The sequence below is a fragment of the Ursus arctos genome, unplaced genomic scaffold (assembly GCF_023065955.2).
Source record: "Ursus arctos isolate Adak ecotype North America unplaced genomic scaffold, UrsArc2.0 scaffold_1, whole genome shotgun sequence".
Classification (NCBI taxonomy): Eukaryota; Metazoa; Chordata; class Mammalia; order Carnivora; family Ursidae; genus Ursus; species Ursus arctos.
In genome coordinates, this window is record NW_026622763.1 from 60,077,261 (window position 1) to 60,100,821 (window position 23,561).

Below are 23,561 nucleotides of genomic sequence, written 5' to 3' on the forward strand. Positions count from 1 at the left end.
GCTACAGCTTTGTTGCTGATGTCATGTCTGAATAATGCAATTGACAAGTAACCAGATCAATTTTCAGCACTGGCCATTTGAGAGTCATTCTGAAGGGCTGCATCCATTTGTTGAGGTTTTACTTTCCATTTCCTGTAAAAAGTAAAGCTGCCTTATTACTGACAAATGACTGTAATCTGCAATACGCAAACATTATTTACTTATTGAATGGAGGTGATTTTAATCTCACATTTAAGTGCTGTTTCTAGAAATACAGCAAAGGTCTAGTAAGACAGCAAAGGTCACGGCATTAATTTGTACACAGGCAGGACTTGGTGTTGGTTTTTTTTTACAGGTCTAAACAATATGGGCGGACAAAAGGAGTTTGAATAACAGAAACATAATAAGTCTAAGTACAGGCTGTAGTGAATGATCTGTTCTAAGAATACCAAGGCTAAATAGTCTTTGATTTTTTTTTTCAAATTCCTTTCTAATTAGGGAAGCATATATAAGAAAGTAAAATTCTAATAGCATATTCATCATTGAGTCTAAATCTAGGAAGGTGTTCAGCTATTGGGAAACCAAAGCAAATTTATTCCTGATAAAAATAGGATTTGTTTCTACTTCTATTTCTTTAAAGTGCTATAGCATTTAAAAATCATTTTCAAATGTATTATTTCACTTAATAAATGTTAACTTATTTTGGCTTAATAAGAGGTGTAAATGGTATGCACTTATAGTTTACAAATAAACATAAAACTAAAATCTTCTGGGGCGCCTGAGTGGCTCAGTCAGTTAAGCATCCGACTCTTGATTTTGGCTCAGGTCATGATCTCAGTGTCATGAGATGGAGCCCTGTGTCGGGCTCCATGCTAGGCATGGAACCTGCTTAATATTCTCTCTCTCCTTCTCCTTCTACCCCTCTCTGCCTCCTTCTCTAAAAAAAATAAAACAAAAAATAGAAAAATAAAGTAAAAACTTCTCAGATTGGAAGTCATTTTACATCAATTTTCCATCACTGTCTTTGCTCACAGTGGCAACTTTTCCACAACATCTTAGAACTTAACTCCCTCTAAACCAACCTTAAAAGGTGTTGCCCAACTTGAATTCTAAGTGTCCTGCTACAGGTATTATTACTATCTGAACATAGTGGAGCCATGTAAATGACCGTTGTGGCTCTCATTCAAGCCCCCAAAATAGTAACTAATGTTTTTTGAAAGCCAACTATGTGCCATTTATAGATGAGGAAAATAAGTATCAGAGTGGTGAAGTAATTTTTGTGGAAGTTACTCCCCTGCAAGTGACAGATTATATAGACAAACTCAGATAATTCTTTTTTTTTTTTTTTAAGATTTTATTTATTTATTTGACAGAGATAGAGACAGCCAGCGAGAGAGGGAACACAAGCAGGGGGAGTAGGAGAGGAAGAAGCAGGCTCATAGTGGAGGAGCCTGATGTGGGGCTCGATCCCAGAACGCCGGGATCACACTCTGAGCCAAAGGCAGACGCTTAACCACTGTGCCACCCAGGCGCCCCAAACTCAGATAATTCTGATTCGAAAGCCCACGCACAATGCTGGCCCTGCAAATTTCAGTTTGCATTAGATAGTGAATTCTCTGTAAATGGGATTAGACTTTCAGGCCCTATTGACATGCAAATCCAAACCTTAAATAAATCTTTTGTCTAGACCACTAAATTTAGTAGATTAGGAATTATAGTTAAGTATCCCTGTGAATCAAATTTAGATTTTTCTCTAGAAAATCTAATGGCATACCAGATGGCATTGTTCTATTTCCCTTATTAACTCCATACTTCAAAGCACCACTGGAGAGAACTTAGAACAAACAGCATCTCACAGAGAAATGCGTCGTCTCCCTGCATCTTCATCTCCTTTTTGGAAATCAGAATGGTTGAGAAGGGACTGATTAGCCCTTGCCTATGTATAGCAATGTGTATGACAACCAGAGATTTCTGGACTAATGTGTTCCTGCAGCAAAAAGATCAAACACTTACATAGCTTCCCCAGTAAAAATGATCTAGAACCATGATTATTTGAGAAATAAATGTAAGGACCAAACAAACAAACAAACCAAATAACAGCAACAAAAGAACAAACACCACACTGAACTAAACCAAACCTAGCTACCAATCTTCAATAACCATGTGGTCTTGGTTGGGTAAGGGACAACATCTCCAAACTTTATTTTCTCACCTATAATGTAGAGATAATGTCCATCCTTTCTGCTTCACAGTGTTGTTGCAAGGATTAGAAGAATTAATGTGAACACCCCTTAAAAACAGTAAAGTGCAACAAATGTTAGGTGTCATTAGCTGATGTGTTCTGGAATACAACCTTTGCATGTGATATTTAAAAGTTGACATAGCAACAACAAAAACATCAAGTGTTACATGACCTTTTTTAAGCAATTGTTTCTTCTAGCCCGAAAAAGCAATATGTTCTTTAACAAATAACAATTGTGTACAGCTCTAAATCCTGATAAACTAAACAAATATCTTCAATTTTACTGAAATTCTCCAGAAAAATAACTGAGTATTCTTGGAATCACCTGTCATTAATGCTGTTTAAAATTCAAATCCCTGAAAATCTTTATTTCCAATTAATGTAGCAAAGAAAATTAAAATTTCCATTATAGAGACATAATTAACAAACCCTCCCAATTCATTTAATGAGATAGGTATCTTATAATCACTGTTAAATGAATTAAACATAGCTTCCTTTTTTTTTAACCTTTCCTGGAGTTTGCAGAAATAGTCAGTTATAGAAGTATTTGAAAGAATGATTTCCTTTTAGATTCAGAAAAACATATGCACTGCTTATATTTGATAGAGGGGAAATAGAATAGAAAGATATATTAACATGTATATCCAGACTATTTGTTTGCTAGTTGATCTGTGCTGGTCTAAACACATAGATGAGATAGGTATTTGATTGGTAGGATTTCAGGGGCAGCAAACTGCCCTCAGTCCTTTTCTATCCGATGGCCCAGAATTCTTAGCAGTAGAGGCACTATGGAAACAGATACACAACCTGTTTAGGATCTATCACCCTCGGGCATAGGTTAACAACCATAACTCAAAACAATGGGAAGCAGAACTAAAAATTTTGAATTGAAGTCATCATGCCTGAAAAAATTTAATAGCAAAGGGTGTGTCTTTATGGTGGAGAGAGCGGAAACTATGTGTTTGCTTCTAGGAATGACTCTAAAGAGCCAGACGGCAGTAAAAAGAATCTTGAAGCCTGACATGTAAAGGTAGAAAAGTACCAAAGGCAAATTTCAACTTTTTCAAATATTTCCTGGGGCTACCGTGTGAATGACCTTGTGGCAAACTGCTTATTTTTTTGGTATTTTCAATTCATCTCCTGATTAAGAGCCTATTTATGATGAGCTCTCTGAGGCTATACTGTAGAGCTTCACTGCTTATTCTTATACTGTGTGCTGTTCACTTTTACTCTTGTATAATCTGGAGTTAACTGGCTTGGTTTCTATATTTTTATTTAGAGGATAACATACAAATCCTATTTAGAAATAAATGGCAATGCCAACTTCTGCAATTTACTTCATCAATTTTCTAGATTTACTTAAACATTATTTGTCTTTAAGTAGACTTATGAGAAATACCTAATCTAACCACACATCTTTGTGAAAGATACAAAAATCAACTCAAGTCCCTGAGACTTGCTCCATATCTCAAAGAAGAATCCAATATTACCCCTACTTTTCAATTCCAGATCCAATAATTTTAGATGTTAGAAAATAGTTTTATCGAACTTGAGTAATATTCCCACTTTATTCTAAAATAACTCGTTTACTCTCTTCAATAAAACTTTATTTACTCACCTCTTTAAATACAAAAAAAATAATTCTTTATTATGTTCTTTTCTAAATTGAATACTCCTAGCCCTTATAAGGGCCTTAATGAACTCTATCCAAATTTTCCTCGTCTCCTGGCTTTTGGAATCCAGAGCTGGATATGGTCTTTCAGTAAAAAGCCATCCTAGGCCTTCTGAATATTAAAGTTTGTGGCATTCATTCTCTTCCACTTACTTTAAGCAGAGACAATATGGTTACAATAAAATTTAATGGACCTGATACCTATTATGCAGGAGTGAACTGTAAGAGGCCTGGAACTTAGTGAAGGTTTAGGTAAGTACCCAGGAGTTTTGGCGCCATTCTAAAGTTTATTGTACATCTAAAAAGTGGGAACAGAAATACAAAGTAAAATAGTTTTCTGGGGCTGTTTACTGAACTTCCTATCACAGCTGGATCTTGGGGAGACTGACTTTCTCTTTGACACTTTCGGCTTTAAAAATTCATAGAAATGAGGAATAAAAACAAAAGCATTTTCTCACATAGGTGAGGATCCTAAAAATTAACTAATATGAGACGCAGCAATCAAATATCACACTATCTCTGTTCAACTCTGCGATAGTAGACAGTAAGTCTAGTCAGTAGAGAGAATTGGGTCTTCCAATTGATTGGGATGTTTGACTCCACAGACTGAAAAAGAAGCCACAGTCCATTCTCGATGTAGCATATGATTTTCTAAATGTGGCTTGCATTTTAGGACTCTGACACTAAGTTAACTAATGAGGTTTTGAAAGCTCTGGATTGATAAACCTGAGACATTGGACGACAGCTAGAGAACATTGCTGTGCCGAGGTTGAGTTGTTCAAAATAGAGGGGCTCCAGGAATTTCTGATGATGGGAAGTCTTGCAGGGTCAACAAAGTTAAAGTGGAGATTTATTTCCAGTGTTAGAACATTCATATGCACACAATCTCTTATCATGGAGACTGTCTGTTTTACCAAATGAATGATTTGTAGTCAAAAGGCAATGGGCACCTAGAGTGCAAGCTCCAAGAATCCCACTGAGGATTTTCCTGGAACTTAAGGATAGGTAAGACATCATCAACCCCCAAGGACCTCCAATCAAATGCACTCAAAAAAAAGCTGTAACAGACTCACAGTCCATATAGTTTTGTTTCATTCTCAGTTTTCTTATCTTCTGTGGGAATGTTGCTATAATTCATTCTGATCCACAATCCTTGTTGATTATTCAGCATTTATTTTGCCTTTTCACTATTAATGGCAACATAAAACAAAGAAAAGTCCAATATTTGAAGATTACTTAGGAGTTAACTGGTATTAATTTCTAAGGAATTTTCAGAAAAGCCATTTTTTTTCCTCCTCAGCATTTATTTCTATGAGTTTTTGAACGCCAAACCATGCTGAATGATTTAAAGACAAGTGACGCATGGGACTTTCAGAGATTCATGAACTGCACAATTGATTGACTTATTTTCCCATAAATACTCAATCTGTGCAGCCAAGTAGCCCATTCAGTCAGAATAGCTGTGAGCCAAAGAGGAGGTTCCAGTTCTTAGTAATGCCAAGGTTTGCTATACCGTAAGTATTCAAAGGCACTAGCATAATCTTCAAATTAAATGAAAGAAAAAATGTAAGGGAAAATCATAAAACTATAAAATAGTTCTACGTTATTTCAGCAAAATTACTACTTTTGCTCATTTTGAATAATAATATATACTGCTTACTTTTTATGTTGATTTTAATTAGAACTACCTCAGTGAAATATGACAGAATGACGGTAGGGTCAATTCACTTCATTTTTTCTTGTTCTCTGCTTGCCTACTTGTGGGGGATATTGCAAATGAAAATAACTTTAAGGTATTTTCACGTTATGTGGAAAGGTAGTGTTGGTAGTAGGTAAAGCACTGGCTTTGGAGTAATATGTGTGTTTGAATCTCAGCTTTGCCAGTTACTGGTGGTGAAACATTGAGTGCATAGTTAAGCTCTATGGGCTGTTTTCTCCTTTTGTAAGGGGGATATTGAGGTAGAAAATGCATCGCACAGTGCCTGCAACCAAGTAGATACTGAAGACATGCGACCCCCTGCATCATTATACCCATGCTAAGAAATGCTGAGTTCTCCTAAAACTTGTATTTCTTATCAGAAGATGACTCAGCTCCTTTCCAATTCTCGCTGCATTGTCAGACAGTGTCAGTGACCTCAAGAGATGGGGGTTTTTGCTAAGAGAGAAGATGTATCGTATCTCCTAATTCATCAGGAAAAGAATACACAATCATGGAATTGTTACGTATCTTGTGTGATATTGTGATTTTGTCCAACTGAGAGTATCTTGCTTACAAATAAAATTTCCATGAAATATGAGTCCCTTAGAATTTTCTTTAAAAAAAGTAACCTACTGGGGCATCTGAGTGGCATCAGTCAGTTAAGCATCCAACTCTTGATTTCAGCTCAGGTTATGCTTCAGCTCAGGTTATGATCTCGGGGTCATGGGATTGAGCCCTGTTTTGGGCTCAGTACAGAGTCTGCTTGCCCCTTTCCCTCCTTCCCCTGCTTGCTCTCTCTCTTTCAAATAAATATTTTTTTTAAAAAAAGCAAGCTACTTATGTCTATAAAGTTACAAAAAGCAATAGAGGTCTTTGAAGCAGATTTGTATTTGACCAAAAATGAAATCCATATTCTAATAGTATGTGCACAGAAAGGTTGATTATTGAGTATAAAAATCTTTTAGAGATATTTATCAAACATTCATTTGATTGCTTACATTTATTTCCACTCCATTTGTTCTCAATTCCTTCCATACACCATCCCTGTGCGATATTTTGGCTAAGCTTTCTTTTTTTGGTTCCTTCTTTTAGTTCCTTTGCCAGATCTTAAAGCTTAGTCTAGACAGGCTCATTTGTGTATATCAGTCTCCATCTTTTCCACCAATTTCCCTTATTTAAATTGCAGCACAATACTCACTTAAATCTCAAAAATTTTCCCTGACTAGTTTCATCCATCATCTGGCTTTTTTATTCCAATACTGTCTTCCCAATTCCAATTCGTAAAGCTATTTTTTGGTCTGTATTTTCAATACAATTCAATAAATATTTATTGAGTCTTTATTCTAAATCCTCCAGGAACATGTGATTTAGATAGTTGAAAATATTATGTCTATATGAAGCAAGACAATTGTAAATGACAGAAATCCCAACTGCTCAGGCCATGCATGGTAAGACTAATTCTGGCCAAGACATTGAGGAACAATTATTGCACTTGTTCACTAATCTATAAAGTACCTGTATGACTTATTTTGATCCTTCGGCTTTAAGTTTTTAAAGAGTGGGGTCAGAGCTAAAGTTTTACTATTCATTCCAAACTAACATAATAGATATATTTACTCAAACTAGTAGAGTGAATATTTAGTTGAGTAGACATTAGATGCCCATGAGCTATTAAATATAAATGGATAAAAAAAGATCCTCAAACCAATGGCAATCCATCAAACTTTTTGGGTACTTACTCTGATTAGGATACAGTGTTGGCTGCTCTAGGAGATAAAATAGGTAAGTAACTATCTCTGCCCTTATGGAGAAACCTACCTGAGACATTTATAATTTGATACATGTATACTGAGAGTAGAATCAACAGCATTTGGCAAAAACATAAAATATATTTCAATTCAGTACAAAAAATGCCTACCGCTGGACATTTTGGGAAATTCAATTATAGTATTATAAAGTACAGTATAAAGAGTAGGTACAGGATAAATGGCAATTATTATTTTGGGGTGGCAGGCACATGGCACTTAGGAGTAGAGATGCTGGAATCACTCAGGTCTGGATATAGATTTCAGATGGCTGCTTACTGCCTGTAAAGTTTACCCCAGGAAAGTGGCTTATCCCATTAAGTGGATTAGCCCATTAAGTGAGGAAGCTGGATTCAAGTGGCTCTGAAATGCAGGTTTCTTTTTTTAACACTACTATATTTCACTAAATATAAAATATATTCATTAGAAAGAAGGCTATTCTGAGTCCTTTGAATAAGTAGATGTGCATTTTTGTGTCTACAGAATACTACACACGTACCACATCATTGCCAGTTGTTATGGAGAGTTTAAGGGCATGTTCGGTTTCAAATTTAAGATTGAAAAAGTTACTAACATCTCTTTCTAACTGTTTCTAGTTCATAGCCATACTGAAAACAAACAGTAAATTAGTGGTAGTTGACAACCTCTAATAAAAAATCTAGCCAAGCTGTGTAATGAATAGAGGAGTTATTTCCATGTTCCTTTATTTTAGAACAGCTCAAGAACAAGCTTCAAGCTTTGGGAATTTTTTCCCTCTCTCTCCCACCATTTGCTATCCTTGAGTTTAACCAAGTAGTGATCTGACACTGTTCCAGCAATTCCAGACACAATTTGGTAGCAGAATTTACCAGGGGATTAAACTGAAATGCTCCAGGGGCTCAGGCAGGTGACACAGATGATGACTACCTAGTCTCTGTGTAGGACATTGTGATGGAGGATGCAAGCTCCATCCAAATCTTTCAAATGAAACAAACAGACAAAACCACAAAGAAAGAAAGAAGGAAAAAAAAAAAAACACTGTGAGGAATGGGGGCACCCAAGTGGTCAGTTTTCATACGACCTGAAGTTGTACCTTTCAAAGTTGTTATTGTTACTATAATCTACCTTCTATACTGCAAGTACTTGACTAGATGTAACACACTGTCCCTTGACACTAGAAAAGCAGTCTACCTGGAGCTCAGAAGGAACCGTGAAAGCCTGAGGTAGAAAGAGTAATGTCTTGAAGCAAATGTCCCGGCTGCAAAGTAGAAGCCTGGGAATTCATCTCCTATTCTCAGTCTGTTTGCTGTCACTGTCTTCTCCATACGTGTCCCCTTCAGGTCTTCCCCAGTATTTCAGCCCTCCCCCCAACCCCGCCCCCGGCACATGCTGGAAAATGTTACATCTATATCCATGAGTCTTCCTTGTGCTGTGTTATCTTTGAATTTACCTCAATGACTTTGTATCACTCAGAGTAATTTGATATAGTGATAATTATAGTGCTTAACGAAGCTAATTTGTGAAATAAGTCGCCAATATCTGCATCATCAGGGGAGATATATTGACAAGTCTGGTTAGAATACGATTACAGTTTGAGCTGGGCAATAATGCTGAGGAAAAAGTAGTGTGTAAAATAAGAAAAGCTAGAAAATTTCTTTCCTCTCTCCCTCCCTCTTTCTTTCTTTCCTTCCTTCTTTCTTTCTTTTGTTTGTTCTTTCATTCATTTGTTCCTTCTTTCTCATTCTCTGGGAGCAATTTTCTACCATTATAGGAAACAATTTTCAGAATCACACTCTTTACATATAAATACATATTGACTTCTTGTAAAAACAGAATTGAATGCACAAAATGAAGACTGAGAACAACAGTTATTTTGGAATTCAATTTTTAGAATAATTTGACTCAAATAATTTGACTCAATGCAACATCATTTTATGCTTTCTTTTCTACCTGACAAAAATCAAAATATTATAAAACATATACACAGATCTACATGTGCACACACACACATATATGTAAGTCAAATACCTAGCTATGTGTTCAAATATCACAGACAACCAATCCATGTAATAAAATCAACCTCCAGTAAATGGCCTGACTTATGAAAAGGCCAGGACCTACCAAAGTATCTAGAAAAGGTTTGTGAACTCAGGTTATAAATAGAATAAAGTTAATAATAATTCATTACATTTCTAACCCTTTGAATTTAAAACCAATAGATCAGAAACTAATCACAATATTTGAAAAACCATGAATAAAAAACATTGAAATTATGGATTTAAGTGATGAGATTTACTAATATTTTTTTAAATCAAAAGCATTTTAAAAAATAAGTCACATTTACTAAATATTAATTGCTTTAAGACTATCTTCTCGTTTGGGTAGAATTGTATTTCCATTTTCATAATTTATGAATACAAGAAGTATTATAACCAGATATAAAAAGTGAGCTCCTCCTGGTACCACCTGCAAGTCAATGTCTAACCAAAATGTATCATCCAATTTAAAATAAACATTTAAGGGGCACCTGGGTGGCTCAGTTAAGCGTCTGCCTTGGACTCAAGTCATGATCCCAGGGTCCTGGGATCAAGCCCCTGGTCAGGCTCCCTGCTAAGCTTCTCCCTCTCCCATTACCCCTGCTTGTGCTCTGTCAAATAAATAAATAAAATCTTTAAAAAAAATAAAATCAACATTTAAACTCTCAACCTCAGTGATTATGTTAATAGTATCTCCATTCTTCTACTTGCTGAATGAACCACACAACCTTGGAATCACCTTTGACACCTTTCTTTCCCCCTTAGTCCCCTAAATCTATCAATGGCTTTTCTACTGATTCTATTGTATAGGTTGACTCTGTTCCTCTATGTTTTTATTGCCTCTGCTCAGTCTAGGATATTTATTGCTTTATTCCAAAAACATACTGTAATTTCCAAACTGCTTTTCCATGACTTTAACACTGGGAGGTGGTTTGTATACAGCTGAGCCCTAATGTTAAAATCAGTGAACATGGCATGACTGGGAATCACTGTCTTAATTTCCAATTCCATGAAACACAACATCATGGTAACTCCAACACTGGTTGTGCTGCTGGAATCAAGTGAGATGATGTATGCTAGCAACACTATTGATGGGAGATTTGTTTTTTCTCCACTCTGGCTTATGTGACAGACTATGGCAAACTTAATTATATAATGGGTGGTTGACTAGGGTAGCTTTACTTTTTCATAATTGATTTGCTATAAGCTGTAATTTGTATCCTATAATTTACCTGTCCACGCTCTTAAATAGCTATGATAAGGCACATGAGGTCTTCTCATGAGGAGCTTATATATTTAATCATGATCTGCACATCATTCCTATTTCTTGCTTTAAATAAGTCAGTTATTTCCTCCATAGTCTATTAGTCTTCATTACCTAAATTGTTGATACCTGTACTAAAGTTGAGATGTAGTTAGAGGAAAGAAATACACAGAGAAAATGAAAATAATTGTGTTAGATTATGGTTAACATTACTGCTTTGTAATTTCTTTTCTATTGCCTCCTTTATTTTTGGCCAAGGGCTCTAAAACTGAATACAGGAAACTTGCTCATTTGCCATAGGTACCTTCCTACTGAAAATAACTTTTCCATATGTGCAGGAATTTCAGATCAAGCAGGACAGACTCAGGCTGGTTTTGCTTTCCAAAGTACTCTAAGGATTATCCACTTTCCCTTCATGGATCCTAAGCACTGCCCACTTGCCCCTAATGATTAAAAGGTTTTCAAGAAATAATGCCAAAGACCCACTCACCATCACATTTCAGTGAAGTAAAATGTCACGAATGATTGAGCTAAAATAGCTCATCTCAAATTCTGCCACAGGTCATTTTACTTGGTGAATAGCCCAGAATTCTAGCTTTAGTCAGCCAATGAAGGGCACCTTTTTGCTTAAGATTTTGGAGATGACCGAAGATATTTTCATATACTAGTGCTATGGTTCATAGTCATCACTGGAATCAAGGTAAAAACGAGCTGTATTCTTCATATGGACACTTACAGTATAAGAAACCTATTCAAATATATTTTGAAGTATATTTAGGACATAAAAGACAAAAAAAAAAAAAAAACCTCAAAGCTACAGATAATTTTAAAAACCATATAAACTCAAAGGCAGGGACACCTGGGTGGCACAATAGGTTGGGCAGCTGACTCCTGGTTTGGCTCGAGTTACGGCCTGGGGGTGGAGGGATCACCCGGCTCGGGCTCCGCGCTCAGGCTCCGTGTTTAGCGCAGAGTAAGCTTGGGATTCTCTCCTTCTGCCCCTCACCTTGCTCGTGCTCTTGCTCTCTCACGCTCTCTCAAATAAATAAATAAATAAATAAATAAATAAATCTCAAAGGCAAATTTAAAAAGGTTAATAGTAAAGTATCTTCCTTTTGGTAGTTTTATAGTTTGAAAACATAATTTTCACCTCTAGTATTTATGCTGAACAATTCTGTGAGATAAATATTATAAACATTTTATAGAAGGAAGGTGATAGGTGAGCTGCTCAAGGTCAAAGAAGCTAGTAAGTTAGTAGGTCTAAATTTACATGGAAGTTATCTACCCAAGGTCAATGCACTTTCCACTACATTAATAACATTTTTCTTTCTACAAATAAGCAATATTATACTCTTGTTATTTTCCTTCTGTCTTCCTCATGGAAGTAACTATACGCAAGTTCCTCACTGTAGTTTGGCCAAGTGAGAATCTGTTTGTTTGTTTGTTTCTATTTATTTATTTTAGAAAGAGAGACAGAGAGTACTAGCAGGGTAAGGGGCAGAGGGAGAGAATCTCAAGCCGATGTGCTGCTGAGTGAGTGCAGAGCCCAACACGGGGGCTCGATCTTCTGACCCTGAGATCATGACCTGAGCTGAAATCCAGAGCTGGACACTTAACCAGCTGAGCCACCCAGGCGTCCCCAAGTGAGATGGTTTGATGTAATACCAGATTGTACTTCCTTCTATCCCAATGTAAGTGAGTTCATTTTAGAGTAGTAATTCTATACCTTTTTCTTTTTTTCTTTGATAATTTATCGGATAAGAGGACCTTAGAGTTACTAATACTAGATTTCTTTATATAAACAAAAACATAACCAAACAGAAAAATAAATCTCACCCCATTATTCCATTCTTAGAGTTAGATGCTGTTATTTATTTGTATTTCTGTTTGCCTACCTTGATGCCTACACTTATTTAAAAAACCATTGTCTTGATTCAAAACATTGGTTGGAAGGCTAACAGTTACATCTGGATTCTAGTTGACTCTGAACATGAGTGATTTGTACACATACTGGGATGTCATCATCCCTTCCTATCTACTGTAGCTTTTTTTTATCCCCCAAAACTAAAATCAAATCCCCCTTCCTCCATGAAACCCTCGTTGTCCACTTCAGCTGGAAGGCTTTACTCCAGTAAAAATATCAAGTCAGTGAGTGGATCCATTAACTCATTTGCTCTAAATGATTGTCGATGACTTTGCCACCCAGTCTTGACCTGAAAGAATGGATTATGGAAGTAACAGATTTTAATGTGAGTCAGAAAAAGAAAGATTGGGTCACAAGGCCCTTCCACGTGTTACCAGGCTTTAGTTAAGTCCTTTCTGGGTAGCAGGGTTGCAAAATAGGGTTCTGAGGATCTGAGAAAGTAAATTTTAGTAGTAGAAGACTTGTTATTACTTTATTTTCATATAGAAATGTTCTGAATTAAGCACCATAGGCAACTAGTGACTGCAGATTATACATAGATATTTTTGCATAATAATAATTTAGGGACTTCTTATGTTTTATAGGACAATTTAAAGCCTGTCAATTTTGTCTAATGACCAATTTTATTCTTTTGCTGTCTTTAAATTATTGAAACTGATTTTAAAATGTCAGTAAACTGGTGATGGTGGAAAACTGAATATACAATCAGTTCGACTGCTTTCTTACGAGAGTATGGGAGTTCAAGAGTTCCATTCAATACCACCAGATAGGAGCAATCTATCCCACTGAATGACTGTATACTTTCCTTCTATATTAACTAGCGTATGGGTCCATAAATAGGGGGTAGATTTTCTTTTCATTTCCTCTGAATTGTGAAAAAAACATTTTACCTAGTAATTCCCCTTAAACTATCCCCTCAACGATAAGCTACCAGAGAATAGTTAATAACCTGTAATCAATACTGAAAATCAAACAGTTCATTACTTATCAAAAACATTTAAAATTATACCACTTTACCTTAAAAATCCATTTGATTGGTTTGTGTGTAAGATTTCTGTGTAAGTGGAACTTAATGACTGCAAGAAAAATAATTTTATAGTGGACCTTGTACCTTATTCTTCCTTTCCCTTACTTTTTACACAAGGAAACCACTGAAACAATTTACTTTGGCCCCAGTGAATTATTTGCAAGCGTATCTATACATAGCTTCACATTACAACATTCCAGCTGCTTTATTATTTTCTGAGTCAGATAAGATTGTATTCTATGTATTTCTGTTATCTGGGTACTTATTAACATGTCTATCATTATGGATTATAGCAGTTATTATACTGCTAGTATAATACATAAAAATGAGTTCATTGCAGCCATCAGCTCCATTTCCTTATATCTAACTTGGCTTGACATTCTTTTTGGCAATTTTTCCAGACATATCACAATCCAATTTCTATTGAGATTCTTTTTTTTCCCTTTTAATATTAAGTTTTTCTGTGCAGCAGCTAGAATATGGGATTCCTCTCGTTGTCTTTAGAGCTATAGGCCTACACTTTACTTCAGTAAAAAATCTGAAAAGCTTTAGCATCAAGTTCCTATGAGAACACAGCTTTCTTAGATGTAAAAGAAACCTGAAACTTTGACATAAATTAAGAAGAAATGGAATATGATTTCCTGCTCCAAATTTTACAGACAAATGAATATATGCAAACTGAAACAAAACAAAAACAAAACAAAAATAAAAACAACTTAAAACATTATACATAAGCCATCAAATTTGTATTTTATCAGTAATGTAAATGTGTAATAATGAATAAGATTTCTTAGAAGAGAACACTCAGATCTCATTTTTTATTAACAGCTTTAGTTCAATGCTTTGAGGAAAAATGACTAAGACAAAGTACTGAAATGATAATTTCAAAACTGAAAAATAAAATTATTGGCATTTAAGATTGTTCATTAGTATCCTTCATTATCTGCACTGATTTACATGCTTTAAGCACTTCAAATCCAAATTACAAATACAGCAGCATCCATACTAACTGTCACCAAACATTTGGTAGTAGGATGCATATATGAAAAAAGATGTGTTTATAAGTTGATCCCAAATATCTGTACATTGTAATTCTCAATTTCTTCTTCTGTAACTGTAGAAATATCCCATGCAGAGCCATGGTGAAAACAAAAACAGGAACCCCAAAACTGCCATCAATCATCCTGTTAGGACAGGGTTGGTCTGTATTTTCTCCCAGAAGCCAAGCAAATAGCAAGGAGCTTCCTTTGGTGAAGGGTTGAGGTGGTTAAAAACATGACAACTATGGTTGACCCTTGAATAACATGGGTTTGAACTATCTGGGTCCACTTACACATGGATTTTTTTTTTTAATAAATAGAGTACAGTACTGTAAGTGTATTTTCTCTTCTTTAAAGTTTTCTTAGTAACATTTTCTTGTCTCTAGCTTACTTTAAGATTTGCTTATAGTACATCTTCCAAATGAGGACCTTTTAACAGAAATTGACTTTGAGAATACTTACATACAGCTGTAATTTTAGCACCCACAGCTGAAAATAATACATAATGACAAAAAACTACAATAAAATCAGTAATGCTTGAAAATGCCATATTTTATAAGTACAACAGTATCTCCACTCAACTGAAAAGTAATTGCAGGTGCACGGACAAAGCCAAATACTTATAATTCACTGACCACATGCAGAGTGCATAAGATTTCACAGACTCCTGTCATTGTCATGGAAAAGGCCTCTGTAGAAATTAAAATACAACTCAGACAGCTTTGTGATACACTGAATTCAATCAGAAGTCATTTAAATATGGAGATCAATCGTCACAGGGGACAGTCTGGAAAAGTAAAAATTCAGGAAGGAAGAAAGTCATAAATTGTTTAACAAAAGTTAAGCATCATGGTTACATGTTATGTTGTCTCTGAGGCTTCCAAGTCAACAGTAGGCTATGAGTAATTAAGTTTTGGGGGAGTCAAAAGTTAAACGCAGATTTTCGACTACATGAGCAGTTGGCATCCCTAACTTCTACATTGTTCAAGGATCAACTGTTATCAACATGGTTGGAATTATAAAGGAACACCTAAATTGTCAAAATTTTGAACTACCGTGATAAAGGGATATGTAATTTGCACGTATTTGAGACATACTCTACATATTCTTGTCTGATCTTTCCCAAATAGTATTCTTGTATTTCACTGCCTTTGCTCACTTTCTGCTCCTTATAGAATAATACTTCAATTCCTTAACCTAATATCTAAGATCCTCGACCGTCTGGATCAAGCCAAATTCTCCAACTCGAACTTTATTCCTAGGCTTGAACCTGTATCTCTGGTCAGACAGACTAGTTGTCCTTTAACCATTTCCACCTGAAATCTTTGAATGGAAACTTTGTCCTACTTAGAATGCCCTTACCATGACTCTATTTTACCAAATATTTGCAGTTTTTAATATACTCAGCTATATTTCATTTTACTCATTTCTAGAAATATTTATCAGAAATATGTCTTCTAGCAGCTCAGAGCTAGAAAAAATACTGCTAAGTAGAGTACAGTTTGGTAGTGCCTTAAATTCACAAGTTTCCTACATCCCATTACAGGTGGACATTAACTCAGTCTTGTGTTATCTCCAACCTAATAAACTCTACGATAACCTCTATGATGTTTTTGGAATTGCCTCTGTGTGTGTGTGTGTGTGTGTGTGTGTGTGTGTGTGTGTGTGTGAAAGGGGGGGAGAGAGAGAGAAAATGGATCTTACCATTTGGACTTGACGTAAGTGTAAATAATCATTGAAAAAAAGGAATGCTTAATAGCCACCCTACCTTCCACTAAAACCATCCTCTTTCATTAATTTTGACAAGCAAAGGAAGCATGCAGTAAAACTGGTAAAAGCCACAGTATAGGTTCTATTTTGGTCTCAACTCTATGCAGGATTACTTTCTCTAGAAATTCCAATTGATGATTAGTCAGATTTTACTTGACCATTTTCAGTGATGAACAGTTTAGCTCTTTTTGAAGCATCATGGCTATGATAGGATAGCTCTAATTGTTAGAAAGATCTGCTTTACATCTAGTTGAAATATCCTTCTTGAATCTTTCAACTGTTGATCTTGGTATGTCTTTCTAAAAGATCTCAGAAAAAGTGGAATACCTATTCCAACTGAGAACCTTTCATACGTTTGGGGACAGACAACTCCTTAGCCTTCAGTTTTCTCTTTAAAATTTTCAGTTACATTTAGCCTTACAATTATGATATGGTTTTCGGAAATCTCACCATTCTACCCCATGGTGATACTCATATTTTTCAGCATAGCACCCAAATTTTACTCATTTAACAGTTAGTTATTGTTCATCTACCATAGGCCACGTAGGCTACATGTGAGGATTCACAATGAAATGTGTTGGAGTTTGTGCTAGCAGAAATACAGGATATTTTAGAAGCACATAGTAAGAGCACATAACCCAGTCAGTAGGCTTAATGGAGAAAAAAGGTTGTGGAGAAACTTGGAAAAAAAAAAAAAAGGCAGGGAAGACCAACCATTCAAGACAAAGGGGAAAACAGTGACAAAGACTCAGAAGTAGGGCGAGGCATTGAAGACTCAAGGAACTGAAAGGAGTCCAGTATGATGCAGCAAGGAATGGCATCGCGTGGGGGTGGAGATCAAGTAGGCACTATGTTGGGGGGTACTACAAACATTTTTAAGGAATTATGATTAGAAACCACCAAACAGAAGAGCTCGCATGCTCAGATTTTATTCTAGAAAGGTCTCTGAGGCTGCAGACAAAGAATTGGTATGTGGGAGAAAGTCTGAGTGCATGACGAGTCAGTGAACTTGCTTAATTGGGTGGCAGAGAGGGAGGTGGTGATAAAAAACAAGTAGAGCACATTTGGAGAGAAGTGGAGAAAGGTGATGAGTTCAGAATGGAACACATTACTTTACTTATAGTGGATAAAATAAATAGCTCTCATTCTAATTCCATACGGAATATGAATAACATTCCTGGAAGTAATGCCTCAATAATGGAGCCACTGGTATTAAAAATCAATTTACTGGAGTCTCTTGAGAGTAAGCACAATGTGCTTATAAGGAAATGTTTACTGAGTAATTACTATCTTAATAATGTTAGCAATATATCTACTATAGGCTCAGTATAACTACCTGAAAAACAATTATTGCTCTTAATCATTAGAAAACTCCAATTAGACACCATACATCACTAGTCAGGCAATTAAGATTAACTACTCACATCTACTTATCTGCTGAGTCACTAACATGCTACCAGACAATCTAGGGGATGGGTGTTATCCCACCTCTGACAGCTGTTCCATATGCATGGGCTCCAAGAAATAACTAATCCTAAATTGCATGACCTCAGTTCAACACATCTACTTAAATTCAAAGTGCAATTAGAACATTTCTTATTCTTCTTCAATGAGTTTTATGTCCTTCTCATTTTTGATGTTTAGCCAAGTGAGTATGTGTTGCTAAACAAGTTATCTAAGTATGAATCTTGAAAGTTTTGAAGATTTGGGAAGTCAGAAGCAGCAAATTGTTTCAATGTGTAAGTAAGGGGATTTGTTATACACCACATAAACACACATATTTTCTATCATTTGTGTTATTTGTTCCATTATTGCCAGGTCTCAAGTAAATGTCTAACTACACTATCTACTTTGTCATTCTCTTATTCTCAGTCCATTCTACCTCTACCTTAAAAAAATTCTAGTCTAGAAGCATGGTATAATAGAAAGATGTAACCTTTGGAACCAGAAAGGCCCAGGCCTGAATCCCATCTCTGTCACTTACTAAGTTTTGTGGCTTTAAGTTAGTCACCCATTCTCTTCGAGCTTCAATTTGCTCACATACAAAATATAATTAATAATATCTACCCCACGGAGTTGTTTTGAAGATGAAAGTAATGAATGAAAATGTTTAGCATGTCATCAGAGTATTAGAGCCAATAGCAATAAGAGTACACCATTACTATTTTAGATTGTTGATGCAAAGAATACGTGTGCTTTACTTTCCTCAAATGGAAATCCTGTCAATATGGTCATTGCACTTACTGGTTGTGTTTAATGGTGATTTTATGAATGGGGGGATGAAGTGTCCCAAAAAAATACTGATTAAGATTGAGGAACTGGCAATTCCAAAAACTACTGAAAGAGAATTTAGACTGATATCTGTTATTATCGCCTAGGATTTTACAAAACAAAATAAAAACAATGATACTTGAAAGTAAGGCTTTGGTTATGAAAGATCAAAGACATTTACTTTGATGTTCACTGGAAACTTCTGAGGATTCTTTAAAAATACTGTCTTTTAATTTCTTAGAATATAAGGATTAGATGAGAGAGACTAAAAGGGGCTTTCAAGTTAATCAGATCTGCACAAATGGTCTAGAGCATTGAAGGAATAAGAAGACTTTAAAAAAAGAAGTGGTATGTTAGCCAGTTTGTCTGTATCTGCTGGTGACACCCATTTGGTTCTCAGTATTGAAGGATAAATGTTATTGTTGAATGTGAACAGAACTGCATGGCCTAATTTAAAAATTGTCTTTAAAATTTCCTGACATCTTTTCTGTCTAATCTCTTCTTTTGTTAACAGCGGCCTTGAGTTTTAAGCCGTTTTTTCTGTAAGGCAGATATGCTGACACATGCATGTGAGGTCATGCACCATTGAGTGAAATACAAAGAAGCTGAAACCCAACCTTCCACATGAGCTATTATTGAAATATTTGGGGTATTACAAAAAAAAAAAAAAAAAGCAAGAAGCTTAAAGTTTTGAGCAATGATCAAAGTCAAACCGTGGGCTACAGAAATATTGCAATGTCAGGATCTGAACTGGCTAACCTGGCTTGTCTCAGTGCTTGTTAATGATTTTCAGAGTACTCATCATATTGATCTTTAAAATGAGGATGCAGGATACAAATTTTCTTCTTTAAAAGGAATATTTATTAGGTTATTGCCTATATTATCATGTTTTATCTATAGAAATTGTTTGTTTTTTGTTACCTTATTTATGCAGCAGCAACATGGGAATGATTAAAAACAAAAACAAAACAAACTGTATACTGGGATTCAGGAAATCTGGATATTGATTTCAAGTCTGACCTGATCTCCCTAAGTGAAAGAATTAATCACTTCATGTCTTTGAGCATGATTTTCTGTATCTATGAAATGAAGAGATGATATCTTCTCTGTATCGAAATTTAACAGTTTTATGGTTATTGTTGTATATACACACATATACATACACAGATATTTATCATCTGCACAGATATTCTAGCACACTATATAACTGGTTGCTCATTATGTTCCATCATCCTATGACTGTATACTATGGTTTAATTATTTTAGAATACCAATACCATTAATACCTCAGTTACATTTCCTTAAAATCCAAATGTCATTAAATATCCAATTGAAATTCTGCTCAAAGCCTGAGCATCATATGAGAGACCACTTGAACACAGATCCCAAAATATGCAGTGTATATAATGCCTTGTAAAGAATCTATGCTTTTGAGAATAATGCCATATTGGGGCATATGATGGTAAAATAAAAGAAAACTAGACAATAAGGGTTCTTGTCCTCACTTCCACTAACCAAGTAACTTCAATAAGGCACTTTGCCTTTATTTTCTCAGTTCCGGCTTTTTCCCATTACTCAATAAAGGTATAATGCCTGGAGACTATGAGTTTTACCTGGACTTACTGAAAAATGTAGGGTCTAAAAATTTTAAATGGACTTATTTTATGTATTTTAAAATATTTCAAAATATTGGGGCACCTGGGTGGCTCAGTCAGTTAAGCATCCGCCTTCAGCTCAGGTCATGATCCCAGGGTCCTGGGATCGAGCCCCATATTGGGCTCCCTGCTCAGTGGGGATTCTGCTTCTCCCTCTCCCTCTGCCTGTCTCCCTAGCTTGTGCTCTCTCATTCTCTCTCTGAAATAAATAAATAAATCAAAATCATAGAGGAGAACATAAGCTGTAACCTCTTCAACATCAGCCACAGCAACTTCTTTCATGACACGTCTCCAAAGGCAAGGGAAACAAAGGAAAAAATGAACTTTTGGGACTTCATCAAGACAAAAAGTTTCTGCACAGCAAAGGAAAAGGTCATCAAAACAAAGAGGTAACCCACAGAATGGGAGAAGATATATGCAAATGAAACTACAGATAAAAGGCTGGTATCCAAGATCTATAAAGAACTTATCAAACTCAATACATGAGAAACAAATAATCAAATCAAAAAATGGGCAGAAGATATGAACAGACACTTTTCCAATGAAGACATACAAATGGCTAACAGACACATGAAAAAATGTTCAAAATCATTAGCCATCAGGGAAATGTAAATCAAAACCACATTGAGATACTACCTTACGCCAGTTAGAATGGCAAAAATTGACAAGGCAAGAAACAACAAATGTTGGAGAGGATGTGGAGAAAGGGGAACCCTCTTACACTGTTGGTGGGAATGCAAGTTGGTACAGCCACTTCAGGAAACAGTGTGGAGGTCCCTCAAAAAGTTAAAAATAGAGCTACCCTATGACCCAGCAATTGCACTACTGGGTATTTACCCCAAAGATACAGATGTAGTGAAGAGAAGGGCCATATGCACCCCAATGTTCATAGCAGCATTGTCCACAATAGCTAAACTCTGGAAGGAGCCAAGATGCCCTTCAACAGATGAATGGATAAAGAAGATGTGGTCCATATATACAACGGAATATTACTCAGCCATCAGAAAGAACGATTACCCAACATTTGCAGCAACATGGATGGGACCGGAGGGAGATTATGCTAAGTGAAATAAGTCAAGCAGAGAAAGACAATTATCATATGGTTTCACTCATTTGTGCAACATAAGGAATAGCAGGGAGATTGGTAGGAGAAGGATGGGAAGAACGAAGGGGGGGGGTAAAGAGAAGGGGGAATGAACCACGAGAGACTATGGACTCTGGGAAACAAACTGAGAGGTTCAGAGGGGAGGGGGGTAGGGGATTGGGCTAGGCCAGTGATGGGTATTAATGGGCACATATTGCATGGAACGCTGGGTGTTATGTGCAAACAATGAGTCATGGAACACTACATCAAAAACTAATGATGTACTGTATGGTGACTAACATAACAAAATAAAAAAAATTTTTTTTAAATCTTAAAAAAAAATAAAAAATTAAAATAAAATATTCCAAATATAAATCAATGTATTTGAATAAATTTCTATAAAATATAACTTCAGTTAGTTATTTGCGAACCAAAGAATGTAGTTATAAATAAATTGTAGTTTATGTGAGCTATGAGTATATATGATATGCTTGGTATAATAGGGTAGACACCTCCAAGTCACTGCTCATACCTTTGGTAAAGGCACAATAGTAGAGGGCAACAAACAGATCAATGCCTTCAAAGGACATAATCAAAGGATTATGTTCATTTGTTTAAATGCTGTTATTATAATTCTTGATGGTTTGCAGTCAAAGAAAACTTAGAAAATATTTTGTGATAATTTTACCTTTGAAAATAGTAGGGCAAATCATAAGGTTTTTGGAATAAGACAGTTCTAGGTTTTAGTAAGATAGTTTCTAGCTCAGTGGTTAAGCGTCAGACTCTTGGATTTTGGCTCAGGTCGAGATCTTCTCTCCCTCTCCCTTCTGCCCGTCCCCCTGCTCTTGTGTGCTCCCTCTCTCTCCATCTCTCTCTCTAAAATAAATAAATAAAATATTAAGAGAAAAAGATAGTTCCAAGTTTGTATCTCAGTTTTACCACTTAGTAGTTAAGGGATCCTACAAAAATAACATAATTTTCTTGAAACACAGTTTCTTTACCTGGAAAACAGTACAGGTTTATTCATCTCATGTGAATATTATGTGAGGGTTAAATGAAATAATAGTGATTAGCACATGGTAGTTTCTTAATGAAATATTAGTTTCCTTTATTAAACAAAATTTGATCAAGTTGGCATTTTAAAAAAATTATATAATTAAAATTATTAAATTTATATTATTAATATAAATTATATACATATTTGGAAGAGAAACTGATTCTTATTCTCCTATTCTTTATAGCTAAAACATGTTAACATTCCAGCTTCTTTAAATCATCATTTAGTCAGACTAAGTATCTAGTTTTGTCTTTTGTTTCTGATAACTGTAACAGTCCGGGTTCCTGATTAGATGGTTAACTGCACTTCTCTATTAACTGCCTAAAAGTGGTTAGACATCTGTTTAATTTTTGTGTCAATGTATAGTCTAAGTGGCTAAAATGCTAAATTTGTGTGATTCATAGCCAAATTTCTAATAGAGAACTAAAGTTTTAACCTCACTTTCATCCATAATCCAAAAGGAATCTTTCCTTGACATCATGAATACACGACAGTATACAGTCTATCCATCTTTGCAGAGGTTTAGCCATCTTTGAAGTCTGCCAAATACTTGGTAGGCTAACAGGTCTTATAAGTTTCCACTAAAGGTAAGCATTCCAAGTGGATCACCTATATCTGTATGGTATTTATTTATTTAATTCATATGAATTTATTCATAAATTAATAAATCAATTAAGAAAAAAGCTACATTTCTGGAAGCACATAAATGTGATCAAGGTATGTCAATACATTTTAGGGTTAATAATTCATGTTTTGTGGATAACACAGTTCATAGAGTTCTAGTCTAGGTCTGCTTCCAATTTGTTATGGTACTTAGCAGGTTAATAAACCTTTCTAGGCATTTGGTTTGCTCATATATAAAATGAAGGAGTGTTTTAGTTATTACCTTTGATGAGATGAGACTAGTATGGGCTTTCAGAGTCAAGGCTAAGTCCAGATCAGGGTCTTGCTAGGGTTTAGATCCTAGGCAAATGTGAGGAAGATACTGGAAGTTTATTCAACAGAGCAGATTTGAAGTATAATGAAGGAGAGGAGAGAAAGCAAAATCTTTGTGCAA

At 35.5% G+C, this 23,561-nt stretch overlaps 1 protein-coding gene across 1 annotated transcript in view; it reads left to right on the top strand.

Moving 5' to 3' along the window:
• The window catches only part of PPP1R1C (protein phosphatase 1 regulatory inhibitor subunit 1C), a 113,987-nt gene that overhangs the window by 2,216 nt on the left and 88,210 nt on the right, over positions 1-23,561 (top strand). The gene's annotated exons all lie outside the window — the stretch shown is intronic.